Source organism: Chiloscyllium plagiosum, unplaced genomic scaffold (assembly GCF_037043375.1).
Source record: "Chiloscyllium plagiosum isolate Xiang-an unplaced genomic scaffold, Cpla_swu_hap1 HiC_scaffold_15, whole genome shotgun sequence".
NCBI classification, from domain to species: Eukaryota; Metazoa; Chordata; class Chondrichthyes; order Orectolobiformes; family Hemiscylliidae; genus Chiloscyllium; species Chiloscyllium plagiosum.
Window position 1 is genome coordinate 6,848,448 of NW_028270153.1, and position 19,554 is coordinate 6,868,001.

A 19,554-nucleotide genomic window follows, 5' to 3' on the forward strand; every position below is an offset into this window, starting at 1 on the left:
GAACTGTCCTATGTGTTTGACAGATTTGTTCCATGTGTTTCACAGATCTGTTCCATATGTTTGACAGAACTGTTCCATGTGATTGACAGATCTGTTCTATGTGTTTGACAGAACAGTTCCATGTGTTTGACAGATGTGTTCTATGTGTTTGACAGATTTGTTCCATGTGTTTGCCAGATCTGTTCTATGTGTTTGACAGATTTGTTCCATGTGTTTGCCAGATCTGTTCTATGTGTTTGACAGCACTGTTCTATGTGTTTCACAGATCTGTTCCATGTGTTTGACAGAACTGTTCCATGTGTTTGACAGATGTGTTCTATGTGTTTGACAGATCTGTTCCATGTGTTTGACAGAACTGTTCCATGTGTTTGACAGATCAGTTCCATGTGTTTGACAGATCTGTTCTATGTGTTTGACCGATCTGTTCTATGTGTTTGACAGATCTGTTCCATGTGATTGACAGATGTGTTCTATGTGTTTGACAGATTTGTTCTAGGTGATTGACAGTTCTGTTCCATGTGATTGACAGATTTGTTCCATGTGTTTGACAGAACTGTTCCATGTGTTTGACAGATGTGTTCTATGTGTTTGACAGATTTGTTCCATGTGTTTGCCAGATCTATTCTATGTGTTTGACAGATCTGTTCCATGTGATTGACAGATGTGTTCTATGTGTTTGACAGATTTGTTCTAGGTGTTTGACAGCACTGTTCTATGTGTTTCACAGATCTGTTCCATGTGTTTGACAGAACTGTTCCATGTGTTTGACAGATCAGTTCCATGTGTTTGACAGATCTGTTCTATGTGTTTGACCGATCTGTTCTATGTGTTTGACAGATCTGTTCCATGTGTTTGACAGAACTGTTCCATGTGTTTGACAGATCAGTTCCATGTGTTTGACAGATCTGTTCTATGTGTTTGACCGATCTGTTCTATGTGTTTGACAGATCTGTTCCATGTGTTTGACAGAACTGTTCCATGTGTTTGACAGATCAGTTCCATGTGTTTGACAGATCTGTTCTATGTGTTTGACCGATCTGTTCTATGTGTTTGACAGATCTGTTTCATGTGATTGACAGATGTGTTCTATGTGTTTGACAGATTTGTTCTAGGTGTTTGACAGCACTGTTCTATGTGTTTGACCGATCTGTTCTATATGTTTGACAGATCTGTTCCATGTGATTGACAGATCTGTTCCATGTGTTTGACAGAACTGTTCCATGTGTTTGACAGATGTGTTCTATGTGTTTGACAGAACTGTTCTATGTGTTTGACAGATTTGTTCTAGGTTTTTGACAGATCTGTTCCAAGTGATTGACAGATCTGTTCCATGTGTTTGACAGAACTGTTCCATGTGTTTGACAGATGTGTTCTATGTGTTTGACAGATTTGTTCTATGTGTTTGACAGATCTATTCTATGTGTTTGACAGATCTGTTCCATGTGTTTGACAGATCAGTTCCATGTGTTTGACAGAACTGTTCTATGTGTTTGACTGATCTGTTCTATATATTTGTCTTATCTCTTCTATGTGTTTGACAGAACTGTTCTAAGTGGTTGACATATCTGATCCATGTTTTTGACAGATATGTTCTGTGTTTGACAGATCTGTTCCATGTGTTTGACAGAACTGTCCTATGTGTTTGACAGATCTGTTCCATGTGATTGACAGATCTGTTCCATGTGTTTGACAGAACTGTTCCATGTGATTGACAGAAATGTTCCATGAGTTTGAAAGGTCTGTTCTAAGTGGTTGACATATCTGTTCCATGTTTTTGACAGATCTGTTCTATGTGTTTGACAGATCTGTTCGATGTGTTTCACAGATTAAATCCATGTGTTTGACAGAATTGTTCCATGTGATTGACAGATCTGTTCTATGTGTTTGACAGAACAGTTCCATGTGTTTGGCAGACCTTTTCTATGTGTTTGACAGGTCTGTTCTATGTTTTTGACAGATCTGTTCTATGTTTTTGACAGAACTGTTCTATGTGTTTGACAGAACTATTCAATGTGTGAGACAGTTCTGTTCAATATCTTTGACAGATCTGTTCTATGCGTTTGACAGAACTGTTCCATGTGTTTGACAGCACTGTTCTATGTGTTTCACAGATCTGTTCCATGTGTTTGACAGAACTGTTCCATGTGTTTGACAGATCAGTTCCATGTGTTTGACAGATCTGTTCTATGTGTTTGACCGATCAGTTCCATGTGTTTGACAGATCTGTTCTATGTGTTTGACCGATCTGTTCTATGTGTTTGACAGATCTGTTCCATGTGTTTGACAGAACTGTTCTATATGTTTGACAGAACTGTTCTATGTGTTTGACAGAACTGTTCTATGTCTTTAACAGAACTGTTCTATGTGTTTGACAGAACTGTTCCATGTGTTTGACAGATCAGTTCCATGTGTTTGACAGAAATGTCCTATGTGTTTGACAGAACTGTTCTATGTCTTTGACACATCTGTTCTATGTGTTTGATAGATCTGTTCTATGTGTTTGACAGAAATGTTTTATGTGTTTGACAGAACTGTTTTATGTGTTTGACAGATCTGTTCTATGAGTTTGACTGAAGTGTTTTATGTGTTTGACAGATCTGTTCTATGTGTTTGACAGATCTGTTCTATGTGTTTGACAGAACTGTTTTATGTGTTTGACAGATCTGTTCTATGTGTTTGACTGAAGTGTTCTGTGTGTTTGACAGAACTGTTCCATGTGTTTGACAGATCAGTTCCATGTGTTTGACGGATCTGTTCTATGTGTTTGACAGATCTGTTCCATGTGTTTGACAGAACTGTTCCATGTGATTGACAGATGTGTTCTATGTGTTTGACAGAACTGTTCTATGTGTTTGACAGATCTCTTCCATGTGATTGACAGATCTGTTCCATGTGTTTGACAGAACTGTTCTATGTGTTTGACAGATCTGTTCTATGTTTTTGACAGATCTGTTCTATGTGTTTGACAGAACTGTTCTATGTGTTTGACAGGACATTTCTATCTTTTTGCCAGAACTGTTCTATGTGTTTGACTGATCTGTTCTATGTGTTTGTCATATCTCTTCTATGTGTTTGACAGAACTGTTCTAAGTGGTTGACATATCTGATCCATGTTTTTGACAGATCACTTCCGTGTGTTTGACAGATCTGTTCATTGTGTTTGACAGAACTGTTCCATGTTTTTGACAGATCTGTTCCATGTGTTTGACAGAACTGTTCTATGTGTTTGACCGATCTGTTCTATGTGTTGGTTATATCTCTTATATGTGTTTGACGGATGTGTTCTATGTGTTTGACAGATTTGTTCTAGGTGTTTGACAGATCTGTTCCATGTGATTGACAGATCTGTTCCATGTGTTTGACAGAACTGTTCCATGTGATTGAGAGAACTGTTCCATGAGTTTGAAAGATCTGTTCTAAGTGGTTGACATATCTGTTCCATGTTTTTGACAGATCTGTTCTATGTGTTTGACAGATCTGTTCCATGTGTTTGACAGAACTGTCCTATGTGTTTGACAGATTTGTTCCATGTGTTTCACAGATCTGTTCCATATGTTTGACAGAACTGTTCCATGTGATTGACAGATCTGTTCTATGTGTTTGACAGAACAGTTCCATGTGTTTGACAGATGTGTTCTATGTGTTTGACAGATTTGTTCCATGTGTTTGCCAGATCAGTTCTATGTGTTTGACAGATTTGTTCCATGTGTTTGCCAGATCTGTTCTATGTGTTTGACAGCACTGTTCTATGTGTTTCACAGATCTGTTCCATGTGTTTGACAGAACTGTTCCATGTGTTTGACAGATGTGTTCTATGTGTTTGACAGATCTGTTCCATGTGTTTGTCAGAACTGTTCCATGTGTTTGACAGATCAGTTCCATGTGTTTGACAGATCTGTTCTATGTGTTTGACCGATCTGTTCTATGTGTTTGACAGATCTGTTCCATGTGATTGACAGATGTGTTCTATGTGTTTGACAGATTTGTTCTAGGTGTTTGACAGATCTGTTCCATGTGATTGACAGATTTGTTCCATGTGTTTGACAGAACTGTTCCATGTGTTTGACAGATGTGTTCTATGTGTTTGACAGATTTGTTCCATGTGTTTGCCAGATCTATTCTATGTGTTTGACAGATCTGTTCCATGTGATTGACAGATGTGTTCTATGTGTTTGACAGATTTGTTCTAGGTGTTTGACAGCACTGTTCTATGTGTTTCACAGATCTGTTCCATGTGTTTGACAGAACTGTTCCATGTATTTGACAGATCAGTTCCATGTGTTTGACAGATCTGTTCTATGTGTTTGACCGATCTGTTCTATGTGTTTGACAGATCTGTTCCATGTGTTTGACAGAACTGTTCCATGTGTTTGACAGATCAGTTCCATGTGTTTGACAGATCTGTTCTATGTGTTTGACCGATCTGTTCTATGTGTTTGACAGATCTGTTCCATGTGTTTGACAGAACTGTTCCATGTGTTTGACAGATCAGTTCCATGTGTTTGACAGATCTGTTCTATGTGTTTGACCGATCTGTTCTATGTGTTTGACAGATCTGTTTCATGTGATTGACAGATGTGTTCTATGTGTTTGACAGATTTGTTCTAGGTGTTTGACAGCACTGTTCTATGTGTTTGACCGATCTGTTCTATATGTTTGACAGATCTGTTCCATGTGATTGACAGATGTGTTCTATGTGTTTGACAGATTTGTTCTAGGTTTTTGACAGATCTGTTCCAAGTGATTGACAGATCTGTTCCATGTGTTTGACAGAACTGTTCCATGTGTTTGACAGATGTGTTCTATGTGTTTGACAGATTTGTTCTATGTGTTTGACAGATCTATTCTATGTGTTTGACAGATCTGTTCCATGTGTTTGACAGATCAGTTCCATGTGTTTGACAGAACTGTTCTATGTGTTTGACTGATCTGTTCTATGTATTTGTCATATCTCTTCTATGTGTTTGACAGAACTGTTCTAAGTGGTTGACATATCTGATCCATGTTTTTGACAGATATGTTCTGTGTTTGACAGATCTGTTCCATGTGTTTGACAGAACTGTCCTATGTGTTTGACAGATTTGTTCCATGTGTTTCACAGTTCTGTTCCATGTGATTGACAGATCTGTTCCATGTGTTTGACAGATCTGTTCTATGTGTTTGACAGATCTGTTCCATGTGTTTGACAGATGTGTTCTATATGTTTGACAGATTTGTTCTATGTGTTTGACAGATCTGTTCCATGTGTTTGACAGATCTGTTCTATGTGTTTGACAGATCTGTTCCATGTGTTTGACAGAACTGTTCCATGTGTTTGACAGAGGTGTTCTATGTGTTTGACAGATTTGTTCTATGTGTTTGACAGATCTGTTCCATGTGATTGACAGATCTGTTCCATGTGTTTGACAGAACTGTTCCATGTGATTGACAGAAATGTTCCATGAGTTTGAAAGGTCTGTTCTAAGTGGTTGACATATCTGTTCCATGTTTTTGACAGATCTGTTCTATGTGTTTGACAGATCTGTTCGATGTGTTTCACAGATCTGTTCCATGTGTTTGACAGAACTGTTCCATGTGATTGTCAGATCTGTTCTATGTGTTTGACAGAACAGTTCCATGTGTTTGGCAGACCTTTTCTATGTGTTTGACAGGTCTGTTCTATGTTTTTGACAGATATGTTCTATGTTTTTGACAGAACTGTTCTATGTGTTTGACAGAACTATTCAATGTGTGAGACAGTTGTGTTCAATATCTTTGACAGATCTGTTCTATGCGTTTGACAGAACTGTTCCATGTGTTTGACAGCACTGTTCTATGTGCTTCACAGATCTGTTCCATGTGTTTGACAGAACTGTTCCATGTGTTTGACAGATCAGTTCCATGTGTTTGACAGATCTGTTCTATGTGTTTGACAGATCAGTTCCATGTGTTTGACAGATCTGTTCTATGTGTTTGACCGATCTGTTCTATGTGTTTGACAGATCTGTTCCATGTGTTTGACAGAACTGTTCTATATGTTTGACAGAACTGTTCTATGTGTTTGACAGAACTGTTCTATGTCTTTAACAGAACTGTTCCATGTGATTGACAGATCTGTTCCATGTGTTTGACAGCCTTGTTCCATGTGTTTGACAGATCTGTTCTATGTGTTTGACAGATCTGTTCCATGTGTTTGACAGAACTGTTCCATGTGTTTGACAGATGTGTTCTATGTGTTTGACAGATTTGTTCTATGTGTTTGACAGATCTGCTCCATGTGTTTGACAGAACTGTTCTATGTGCTTGACAGAACTGTTCTATGTGTTTGACTGATCTGTTCTATGTGTTTGTCATATCTCTTCTATGTGTTTGACAGAACTGTTCTAAGTGTTTGACATATCTGATCCATGTTTTTGACAGATCACTTCCGTGTGTTTGACAGATCTGTTCTCTGTGTTTGACAGAACTGTTCCATGTTTTTGACAGATCTTTTCCATGTGTTTGACAGAACTGTTCTATGTGTTTGACAGAACTGTTCTATGTGTTTGACTGATCTGTTCTATGTATTTGTCATATCTCTTCTATGTGTTTGACAGAACTGTTCTAAGTGGTTGACATATCTGATCCATGTTTTTGACAGATATGTTGTGTGTTTGACAGATCTGTTCCATGTGTTTGACAGAACTGTCCTATGTGTTTGACAGATTTGTTCCATGTGTTTCACAGATCTGTTCCATGTGATTGACAGATATGTTCCATGTGTTTGACAGATCTGTTCTATGTGTTTGACAGATCTGTTCCATGTGTTTGACAGATGTGTTCTATGTGTTTGACAGAACTGTTCTAAGTGATTGACATATCTGATCCATGTTTTTGACAGATCACTTCCGTGTGTTTGACAGATCTGTTCTTTGTGTTTGACAGAACTGTTCCATGTTTTTGACAGATCTGTTCCATGTGTTTGACAGAACTGTTCTATGTGTTTGACCGATCTGTTCTATGTGTTGGTTATATCTCTTATATGTGTTTGACGGATGTGTTCTATGTGTTTGACAGATTTGTTCTAGGTGTTTGACAGATCTGTTCCATGTGATTGACAGATCTGTTCCATGTGTTTGACAGAACTGTTCCATGTGATTGAGAGAACTGTTCCATGAGTTTGAAAGATCTGTTCTAAGTGGTTGACATATCTGTTCCATGTTTTTGACAGATCTGTTCTATGTGTTTGACAGATCTGTTCCATGTGTTTGACAGAACTGTCCTATGTGTTTGACAGATTTGTTCCATGTGTTTCACAGATCTGTTCCATATGTTTGACAGAACTGTTCCATGTGATTGACAGATCTGTTCTATGTGTTTGACAGAACAGTTCCATGTGTTTGACAGATGTGTTCTATGTGTTTGACAGATTTGTTCCATGTGTTTGCCAGATCAGTTCTATGTGTTTGACAGATTTGTTCCATGTGTTTGCCAGATCTGTTCTATGTGTTTGACAGCACTGTTCTATGTGTTTCACAGATCTGTTCCATGTGTTTGACAGAACTGTTCCATGTGTTTGACAGATGTGTTCTATGTGTTTGACAGATCTGTTCCATGTGTTTGTCAGAACTGTTCCATGTGTTTGACAGATCAGTTCCATGTGTTTGACAGATCTGTTCTATGTGTTTGACCGATCTGTTCTATGTGTTTGACAGATCTGTTCCATGTGATTGACAGATGTGTTCTATGTGTTTGACAGATTTGTTCTAGGTGTTTGACAGATCTGTTCCATGTGATTGACAGATTTGTTCCATGTGTTTGACAGAACTGTTCCATGTGTTTGACAGATGTGTTCTATGTGTTTGACAGATTTGTTCCATGTGTTTGCCAGATCTATTCTATGTGTTTGACAGATCTGTTCCATGTGATTGACAGATGTGTTCTATGTGTTTGACAGATTTGTTCTAGGTGTTTGACAGCACTGTTCTATGTGTTTCACAGATCTGTTCCATGTGTTTGACAGAACTGTTCCATGTATTTGACAGATCAGTTCCATGTGTTTGACAGATCTGTTCTATGTGTTTGACCGATCTGTTCTATGTGTTTGACAGATCTGTTCCATGTGTTTGACAGAACTGTTCCATGTGTTTGACAGATCAGTTCCATGTGTTTGACAGATCTGTTCTATGTGTTTGACCGATCTGTTCTATGTGTTTGACAGATCTGTTCCATGTGTTTGACAGAACTGTTCCATGTGTTTGACAGATCAGTTCCATGTGTTTGACAGATCTGTTCTATGTGTTTGACCGATCTGTTCTATGTGTTTGACAGATCTGTTTCATGGGATTGACAGATGTGTTCTATGTGTTTGACAGATTTGTTCTAGGTGTTTGACAGCACTGTTCTATGTGTTTGACCGATCTGTTCTATATGTTTGACAGATCTGTTCCATGTGATTGAGAGATGTGTTCTATGTGTTTGACAGATTTGTTCTAGGTTTTTGACAGATCTGTTCCAAGTGATTGACAGATCTGTTCCATGTGTTTGACAGAACTGTTCCATGTGTTTGACAGATGTGTTCTATGTGTTTGACAGATCTATTCTATGTGTTTGACAGATCTGTTCCATGTGTTTGACAGATCAGTTCCATGTGTTTGACAGAACTGTTCTATGTGTTTGACTGATCTGTTCTATGTATTTGTCATATCTCTTCTATGTGTTTGACAGAACTGTTCTAAGTGGTTGACATATCTGATCCATGTTTTTGACAGATATGTTCTGTGTTTGACAGATCTGTTCCATGTGTTTGACAGAACTGTCCTATGTGTTTGACAGATTTGTTCCATGTGTTTCACAGTTCTGTTCCATGTGATTGACAGATCTGTTCCATGTGTTTGACAGATCTGTTCTATGTGTTTGACAGATCTGTTCCATGTGTTTGACAGATGTGTTCTATGTGTTTGACAGATTTGTTCTATGTGTTTGACAGATCTGTTCCATGTGTTTGACAGATCTGTTCTATGTGTTTGACAGATCTGTTCCATGTGTTTGACAGAACTGTTCCATGTGTTTGACAGAGGTGTTCTATGTGTTTGACAGATTTGTTCGATGTGTTTGACAGATCTGTTCCATGTGATTGACAGATCTGTTCCATGTGTTTGACAGAACTGTTCCATGTGATTGACAGAAATGTTCCATGAGTTTGAAAGGTCTGTTCTAAGTGGTTGACATATCTGTTCCATGTTTTTGACAGATCTGTTCTATGTGTTTGACAGATCTGTTCGATGTGTTTCACAGATCTGTTCCATGTGTTTGACAGAACTGTTCCATGTGATTGACAGATCTGTTCTATGTGTTTGACAGAACAGTTCCATGTGTTTGGCAGACCTTTTCTATGTGTTTGACAGGTCTGTTCTATGTTTTTGACAGATATGTTCTATGTTTTTGACAGAACTGTTCTATGTGTTTGACAGAACTATTCAATGTGTGAGACAGTTGTGTTCAATATCTTTGACAGATCTGTTCTATGCGTTTGACAGAACTGTTCCATGTGTTTGACAGCACTGTTCTATGTGTTTCACAGATCTGTTCCATGTGTTTGACAGAACTGTTCCATGTGTTTGACAGATCAGTTCCATGTGTTTGACAGATCTGTTCTATGTGTTTGACAGATCAGTTCCATGTGTTTGACAGATCTGTTCTATGTGTTTGACCGATCTGTTCTATGTGTTTGACAGATCTGTTCCATGTGTTTGACAGAACTGTTCTATATGTTTGACAGAACTGTTCTATGTGTTTGACAGAACTGTTCTATGTCTTTAACAGAACTGTTCCATGTGATTGACAGATCTGTTCCATGTGTTTGACAGCCTTGTTCCATGTGTTTGACAGATCTGTTCTATGTGTTTGACAGATCTGTTCCATGTGTTTGACAGAACTGTTCCATGTGTTTGACAGATGTGTTCTATGTGTTTGACAGATTTGTTCTATGTGTTTGACAGATCTGCTCCATGTGTTTGACAGAACTGTTCTATGTGCTTGACAGAACTGTTCTATGTGTTTGACTGATCTGTTCTATGTGTTTGTCATATCTCTTCTATGTGTTTGACAGAACTGTTCTAAGTGTTTGACATATCTGATCCATGTTTTTGACAGATCACTTCCGTGTGTTTGACAGATCTGTTCTCTGTGTTTGACAGAACTGTTCCATGTTTTTGACAGATCTTTTCCATGTGTTTGACAGAACTGTTCTATGTGTTTGACAGAACTGTTCTATGTGTTTGACTGATCTGTTCTATGTATTTGTCATATCTCTTCTATGTGTTTGACAGAACTGTTCTAAGTGGTTGACATATCTGATCCATGTTTTTGACAGATATGTTGTGTGTTTGACAGATCTGTTCCATGTGTTTGACAGAACTGTCCTATGTGTTTGACAGATTTGTTCCATGTGTTTCACAGATCTGTTCCATGTGATTGACAGATATGTTCCATGTGTTTGACAGATCTGTTCTATGTGTTTGACAGATCTGTTCCATGTGTTTGACAGATGTGTTCTATGTGTTTGACAGATTTGTTCTATGTTTTTGACAGATCTGTTCTATGTGTTTGACAGATCTGTTCCATGTGTTTGACAGAACTGTTCCATGTGTTTGACAGATCTGTTCTAAGTGGTTGACAGATCTGTTCCCTGTGTTTGACAGAACTGTTTTATGTGTTTGACAGAACTGTTCCATATTTTTGACAGATCTGTTCCATGTGTTTGACAGATCTGTTCTATGTGTTTGACAGAACTGTTCCATATTTTTGACAGATCTGTTCTATGTGTTTGACAGAACTGTTCTATGTGCTTGACAGAACTGTTCTATGTGCTTGACAGAACTGTTCCATGTGTTTGACTGATCTGTTCTATGTGTTTGTCATATCTCTTCTATGTGTTTGACAGAACTGTTCTAAGTGGTTGACATATCTGATCCATGTTTTTGACAGATCTGTTCTGAGTTTGACAGATCTGTTCCATGTGTTTGACAGAACTGTCCTATGTGTTTGACAGATTTGTTCCATGTGTTTCACAGATCTGTTCCATGTGATTGACAGATCTGTTCCATGTGTTTGACAGAACTGTTCCATGTGTTTGACAGATCTGTTCTATGTGTTTGACAGATCTGTTCCATGTGTTTGACCGAACTGTTCCATGTGTTTGACAGATGTGTTCTATGTGTTTGACAGATTTGTTCTAAGTGGTTGACATATCTGTTCCATGTTTTTGACAGATCTGTTCTATGTGTTTGACAGATCTGTTCCATGTGTTTGACAGAACTGTCCTATGTGTTTGACAGATTTGTTCCATGTGTTTCACAGATCTGTTCCATGTGTTTGACAGAACTGTTCCATGTGATTGACAGATCTGTTCTATGTGTTTGACAGATCTGATCTATGTTTTTGACAGACCTGTTCTATGTGTTTGACAGATCTGTTCTATGTGTTTGACAGATTTGTTCTAAGTTTTTGACAGAACTGTTCTATGTGTTTGACAGAACTATTCAATGTGTGAGACAGTTCTGTTCTGTGTGTTTGACAGATCTGTTGCATGTGTTTGTCAGATCTGTTCAATATCTTTGACAGATCTGTTCTATGCGTTTGACAGAACTGATGTGTGTGTTTGACAGGACTGTTCCATGTGTTTGCCAGATCTGTTCTATGTGTTTGACAGCACTGTTCTATGTGTTTCACAGATCTGTTCCATGTGTTTGACAGAACTGTTCCATGTGTTTGACAGATCAGTTCCATATGTTTGACAGATCTGTTCTATGTGTTTGACCGATCTGTTCTATGTGTTTGACCGATCTGTTCCATGTGTTTGACAGAACTGTTCCATGTGTTTGACAGATCAGTTTCATGTGTTTGACAGATCTGTTCTATGTGTTTGACCGATCTGTTCTATGTGTTTGACAGATCTGTTCCATGTGATTGACAGATGTGTTCTATGTGTTTGACAGATTTGTTCTCGGTGTTTGACAGATCTGTTCGATGTGATTGACAGATCTGTTCCATGTGTTTGACAGAACTGTTCCATGTGTTTGACAGAAGTGTTCTATATGTTTCACAGATCTGTTCTATGTGTTTGACAGGACATTTCTATGTTTTTGACAGAACTGTTCTATGTGTTTGACAGATTTGTTCTATGTTTGTGACAGATCTGTTCAATGTGTTTGACTGATCTGTTCCATGTGTTAGACAGAACTGTTCCGTGTGATTGACGGATCTGTTCTATGTGTTTGACAGAACCTTTCTATGTGTTTGACAGGTCTGTTGTATGTTTTTGACAGATCTGTTCCATGTGTTAGACAGAACCTTTCTATGTGTTTGACAGGTCTGTTGTATGTTTTTGACAGATCTGTTCCATGAGTTAGACAGAACTATTCTATGTTGTTGACAGATCTGTTCTTTGTGTTTGACAGATCTATTACATGTGTTTGACAGAACGTTTGTATGTGTTTGACAGGTCTGTTCTATGTGTTTGACATATCTGTTCTATGTGTTTGACAGATCTGTTCCATGTGTTTGACAGATCTGTTCCATGTGTTTGACAGAGGTGTTCTATGTGTTTGACAGAACTGTTCTGTGTGTTTGACAGATCTGTTCTATGTGTTTGACTGAACTGGTCAATGTGTTTGACAGATCTGTTTTATGTGTTTGACAGAACTGTTCCATGTGTTTGACAGAACTGTTCTATGTGTTTGACAGGACATTTCTATCTTTTTGCCAGAACTGTTCTATGTGTTTGACTGATCTGTTCTATGTGTTTGTCATATCTCTTCTATGTGTTTGACAGAACTGTTCTAAGTGGTTGACATATCTGATCCATGTTTTTGACAGATCACTTCCGTGTGTTTGACAGATCTGTTCTTTGTGTTTGACAGAACTGTTCCATGTTTTTGACAGATCTGTTCCTTGTGTTTGACAGAACTGTTCTATGTGTTTGACCGATCTGTTCTATGTGTTTGTTATATCTCTTCTATGTGTTTGACGGATGTGTTCTATGTGTTTGACAGATTTGTTCTAGGTGTTTGACAGATCTGTTCCATGTGATTGACAGATCTGTTCCATGTGTTTGACAGAACTGTTCCATGTGATTGAGAGAAATGTTCCATGAGTTTGAAAGATCTGTTCTAAGTGGTTGACATATCTGTTCCATGTTTTTGACAGATCTGTTCTATGTGTTTGACAGATTTGTTCCATGTGTTTCACAGTTCTGTTCCATGTGATTGACAGATCTGTTCCATGTGTTTCACAGATCTGTTCTATGTGTTTGACAGATCTGTTCCATGTGTTTGACAGATGTGTTCTATGTGTTTGACAGATTTGTTCTATGTGTTTGACAGATCTGTTCCATGTGTTTGACAGATCTGTTCTATGTGTTTGACAGATCTGTTCCATGTGTTTGACAGAACTGTTCCATGTGTTTGACAGAGGTGTTCTATGTGTTTGACAGATTTGTTCTATGTGTTTGACAGATCTGTTCCATGTGATTGACAGATCTGTTCCATGTGTTTGACAGAACTGTTCCATGTGATTGACAGAAATGTTCCATGAGTTTGAAAGGTCTGTTCTAAGTGGTTGACATATCTGTTCCATGTTTTTGACAGATCTGTTCTATGTGTTTGACAGATCTGTTTGATGTGTTTCACAGATCTGTTCCATGTGTTTGACAGAACTGTTCCATGTGATTGACAGATCTGTTCTATGTGTTTGACAGAACAGTTCCATGTGTTTGGCAGACCTTTTCTATGTGTTTGACAGGTCTGTTCTATGTTTTTGACAGATATGTTCTATGTTTTTGACAGAACTGTTCTATGTGTTTGACAGAACTATTCAATGTGTGAGACAGTTGTGTTCAATATCTTTGACAGATCTGTTCTATGCGTTTGACAGAACTGTTCCATGTGTTTGACAGCACTGTTCTATGTGTTTCACAGATCTGTTCCATGTGTTTGACAGAACTGTTCCATGTGTTTGACAGATCAGTTCCATGTGTTTGACAGATCTGTTCTATGTGTTTGACAGATCAGTTCCATGTGTTTGACAGATCTGTTCTATGTGTTTGACCGATCTGTTCTATGTGTTTGACAGATCTGTTCCATGTGTTTGACAGAACTGTTCTATATGTTTGACAGAACTGTTCTATGTGTTTGACAGAACTGTTCTATGTCTTTAACAGAACTGTTCCATGTGATTGACAGATCTGTTCCATGTGTTTGACAGCCTTGTTCCATCTGTTTGACAGATCTGTTCTATGTGTTTGACAGATCTGTTCCATGTGTTTGACAGAACTGTTCCATGTGTTTGACAGATGTGTTCTATGTGTTTGACAGATTTGTTCTATGTGTTTGACAGATCTGTTCCATGTGTTTGACAGAACTGTTCTATGTGCTTGACAGAACTGTTCTATGTGTTTGACTGATCTGTTCTATGTGTTTGTCATATCTCTTCTATGTGTTTGACAGAACTGTTCTAAGTGTTTGACATATCTGATCCATGTTTTTGACAGATCACTTCCGTGTGTTTGACAGATCTGTTCTCTGTGTTTGACAGAACTGTTCCATGTTTTTGACAGATCTTTTCCATGTGTTTGACAGAACTGTTCTATGTGTTTGACAGAACTGTTCTATGTGTTTGACTGATCTGTTCTATGTATTTGTCATATCTCTTCTATGTGTTTGACAGAACTGTTCTAAGTGGTTGACATATCTGATCCATGTTTTTGACAGATATGTTGTGTGTTTGACAGATCTGTTCCATGTGTTTGACAGAACTGTCCTATGTGTTTGACAGATTTGTTCCATGTGTTTCACAGATCTGTTCCATGTGATTGACAGATATGTTCCATGTGTTTGACAGATCTTTTCTATGTGTTTGACAGATCTGTTCCATGTGTTTGACAGATGTGTTCTATGTGTTTGACAGATTTGTTCTATGTGTTTGACAGATCTGTTCTATGTGTTTGACAGATCTGTTCCATGTGTTTGACAGAACTGTTCCATGTGTTTGACAGATCTGTTCTAAGTGGTTGACAGATCTGTTCCCTGTGTTTGACAGAACTGTTTTATGTGTTTGACAGAACTGTTCCATATTTTTGACAGATCTGTTCCATGTGTTTGACAGATCTGTTCTATGTGTTTGACAGAACTGTTCCATATTTTTGACAGATCTGTTCTATGTGTTTGACAGAACTGTTCTATGTGCTTGACAGAACTGTTCTATGTGCTTGACAGAACTGTTCTATGTGTTTGACTGATCTGTTCTATGTGTTTGTCATATCTCTTCTATGTGTTTGACAGAACTGTTCTAAGTGGTTGACATATCTGATCCATGTTTTTGACAGATCTGTTCTGAGTTTGACAGATCTGTTCCATGTGTTTGACAGAACTGTCCTATGTGTTTGACAGATTTGTTCCATGTGTTTCACAGAACTGTTCCATGTGATTGACAGATCTGTTCCATGTGTTTGACAGAACTGTTCCATGTGTTTGACAGATCTGTTCTATGTGTTTGACAGATCTGTTCCATGTGTTTGACCGAACTGTTCCATGTGTTTGACAGATGTGTTCTATGTGTTTGACAGATTTGTTCTAAGTGGTTGACATATCTGTTCCATGTTTTTGACAGATCTGTTCTATGTGTTTGACAGATCTGTTCCATGTGTTTGACAGAACTGTCCTATGTGTTTGACAGATTTGTTCCATGTGTTTCACAGATCTGTTCCATGTGTTTGACAGAACTGTTCCATGTGATTGACAGATCTGTTCTATGTGTTTGACAGATCTGATCTATGTTTTTGACAGACCTGTTCTATGTGTTTGACAGATCTGTTCTATGTGTTTGACAGATTTGTTCTAAGTTTTTGACAGAACTGTTCCATGTGTTTGACAGAACTATTCAATGTGTGAGACAGTTCTGTTCTGTGTGTTTGACAGATCTGTTGCATGTGTTTGTCAGATCTGTTCAATATCTTTGACAGATCTGTTCTATGCGTTTGACAGAACTGATGTGTGTGTTTGACAGGACTGTTCCATGTGTTTGCCAGATCTGTTCTATGTGTTTGACAGCACTGTTCTATGTGTTTCACAGATCTGTTCCATGTGTTTGACAGAACTGTTCCATGTGTTTGACAGATCAGTTCCATGTGTTTGACAGATCTGTTCTATGTGTTTGACCGATCTGTTCTATGTGTTTGACCGATCTGTTCCATGTGTTTGACAGAACTGTTCCATGTGTTTGACAGATCAGTTTCATGTGTTTGACAGATCTGTTCTATGTGTTTGACCGATCTGTTCTATGTGTTTGACAGATCTGTTCCATGTGATTGACAGATGTGTTCTATGTGTTTGACAGATTTGTTCTCGGTGTTTGACAGATCTGTTCGATGTGATTGACAGATCTGTTCCATGTGTTTGACAGAACTGTTCCATGTGTTTGACAGATGTGTTCTATATGTTTCACAGATCTGTTCTATGTGTTTGACAGGACATTTCTATGTTTTTGACAGAACTGTTCTATGTGTTTGACAGATTTGTTCTATGTTTGTGACAGATCTGTTCAATGTGTTTGACTGATCTGTTCCATGTGTTTGACAGAACTGTTCCGTGTGATTGACGGATCTGTTCTATGTGTTTGACAGAACCTTTCTATGTGTTTGACAGGTCTGTTGTATGTTTTTGACAGATCTGTTCCATGTGTTAGACAGAACCTTTCTATGTGTTTGACAGGTCTGTTGTATGTTTTTGACAGATCTGTTCCATGTGTTAGACAGAACTGTTCTATGTTGTTGACAGATCTGTTCTTTGTGTTTGACAGATCTATTACATGTGTTTGACAGAACGTTTGTATGTGTTTGACAGGTCTGTTCTATGTGTTTGACATATCTGTTCTATGTGTTTGACAGATCTGTTCCATGTGTTTGACAGATCTGTTCCATGAGTTTGACAGATAAGTTCTATGTGTTTGACAGAACTGTTCTGTGTGTTTGACAGATCTGTTCTATGTGTTTGACTGAACTGGTCAATGTGTTTGACAGATCTGTTTTATGTGTTTGACAGAACTGTTCCATGTGTTTGACAGAACTGTTCTATGTGTTTGACAGGACATTTCTATCTTTTTGCCAGAACTGTTCTATGTGTTTGACTGATCTGTTCTATGTGTTTGTCATATCTCTTCTATGTGTTTGACAGAACTGTTCTAAGTGGTTGACATATCTGATCCATGTTTTTGACAGATCACTTCCGTGTGTTTGACAGATCTGTTCTTTGTGTTTGACAGAACTGTTCCATGTTTTTGACAGATCTGTTCCTTGTGTTTGACAGAACTGTTCTATGTGTTTGACCGATCTGTTCTATGTGTTTGTTATATCTCTTCTATGTGTTTGACGGATGTGTTCTATGTGTTTGACAGATTTGTTCTAGGTGTTTGACAGATCTGTTCCATGTGATTGACAGATCTGTTCCATGTGTTTGACAGAACTGTTCCATGTGATTGAGAGAACTGTTCCATGAGTTTGAAAGATCTGTTCTAAGTGGTTGACATATCTGTTCCATGTTTTTGACAGATCTGTTCTATGTGTTTGACAGATCTGTTCCATGTGTTTGACAGAACTGTCCTATGTGTTTGACAGATTTGTTCCATGTGTTTCACAGATCTGTTCCATATGTTTGACAGAACTGTTCCATGTGATTGACAGATCTGTTCTATGTGTTTGACAGAACAGTTCCATGTGTTTGACAGATGTGTTCTATGTGTTTGACAGATCAGTTCCATGTGTTTGACAGATCTGTTCTATGTGTTTGATCGATCTGTTCTATGTGTTTGACAGATCTGTTCCATGTGTTTGACAGAACTGTTCCATGTGTTTGACAGATCAGTTCCATGTGTTTGACAGATCTGTTCTATGTGTTTGACCGATCTGTTCTATGTGTTTGACAGATCTGTTTCATGTGATTGACAGATGTGTTCTATGTGTTTGACAGATTTGTTCTAGGTGTTTGACAGCACTGTTCTATGTGTTTGACCGATCTGTTATATATGTTTGACAGATCTGTTCCATGTGATTGACAGATGTGTTCTATATGTTTGACAGATTTGTTCTAGGTTTTTGACAGATCTGTTCCAAGTGATTGACAGATCTGTTCCATGTGTTTGACAGAACTGTTCCATGTGTTTGACAGATGTGTTCTATGTGTTTGACAGATTTGTTCTATGTGTTTGACAGATCTATTCTATGTGTTTGACAGATCTGTTCCATGTGTTTGACAGATCAGTTCCATGTGTTTGACAGAACTGTTCTATGTGTTTGACTGATCTGTTCTATGTATTTGTCATATCTCTTCTATGTGTTTGACAGAACTGTTCTAAGTGGTTGACATATCTGATCCATGTTTTTGACAGATATGTTCTGTGTTTGACAGATCTGTTCCATGTGTTTGACAGAACTGTCCTATGTGTTTGACAGATTTGTTCCATGTGTTTCACAGATCTGTTCCATGTGATTGACAGATCTGTTCCATGTGTTTGACAGATCTGTTCTATGTGTTTGACAGATCTGTTCCATGTGTTTGACAGATGTGTTCTATGTGTTTGACAGATTTGTTCTATGTGTTTGACAGATCTGTTCCATGTGTTTGACAGATCTGTTCTATGTGTTTGACAGATCTGTTCCATGTGTTTGACAGAACTGTTCCATGTGTTTGACAGAGGTGTTCTATGTGTTTGACAGATTTGTTCTATGTGTTTGACAGATCTGTTCCATGTGATTGACAGATCTGTTCCATGTGTTTGACAGAACTGTTCCATGTGATTGACAGAAATGTTCCATGAGTTTGAAAGGTCTGTTCTAAGTGGTTGACATATCTGTTCCATGTTTTTGACAGATCTGTTCTATGTGTTTGACAGATCTGTTCGATGTGTTTCACAGATCTGTTCCATGTGTTTGACAGAACTGTTCCATGTGATTGACAGATCTGTTCTATGTGTTTGACAGAACAGTTCCATGTGTTTGGCAGACCTTTTCTATGTGTTTGACAGGTCTGTTCTATGTTTTTGACAGATATTTTTTATGTTTTTGACAGAACTGTTCTATGTGTTTGACAGAACTATTCAATGTGTGAGACAGTTGTGTTCAATATCTTTGACAGATCTGTTCTATGCGTTTGACAGAACTGTTCCATGTGTTTGACAGCATTGTTCTATGTGTTTCACAGATCTGTTCCATGTGTTTGACAGAACTGTTCCATGTGTTTGACAGATCAGTTCCATGTGTTTGACAGATCTGTTCTATGTGTTTGACAGATCAGTTCCATGTGTTTGACAGATCTGTTCTATGTGTTTGACCGATCTGTTCTATGTGTTTGACAGATCTGTTCCATGTGTTTGACAGAACTGTTCTATATGTTTGACAGAACTGTTCTATGTGTTTGACAGAACTGTTCTATGTCTTTAACAGAACTGTTCCATGTGATTGACAGATCTGTTCCATGTGTTTGACAGCCTTGTTCCATGTGTTTGACAGATCTGTTCTATGTGTTTGACAGATCTGTTCCATGT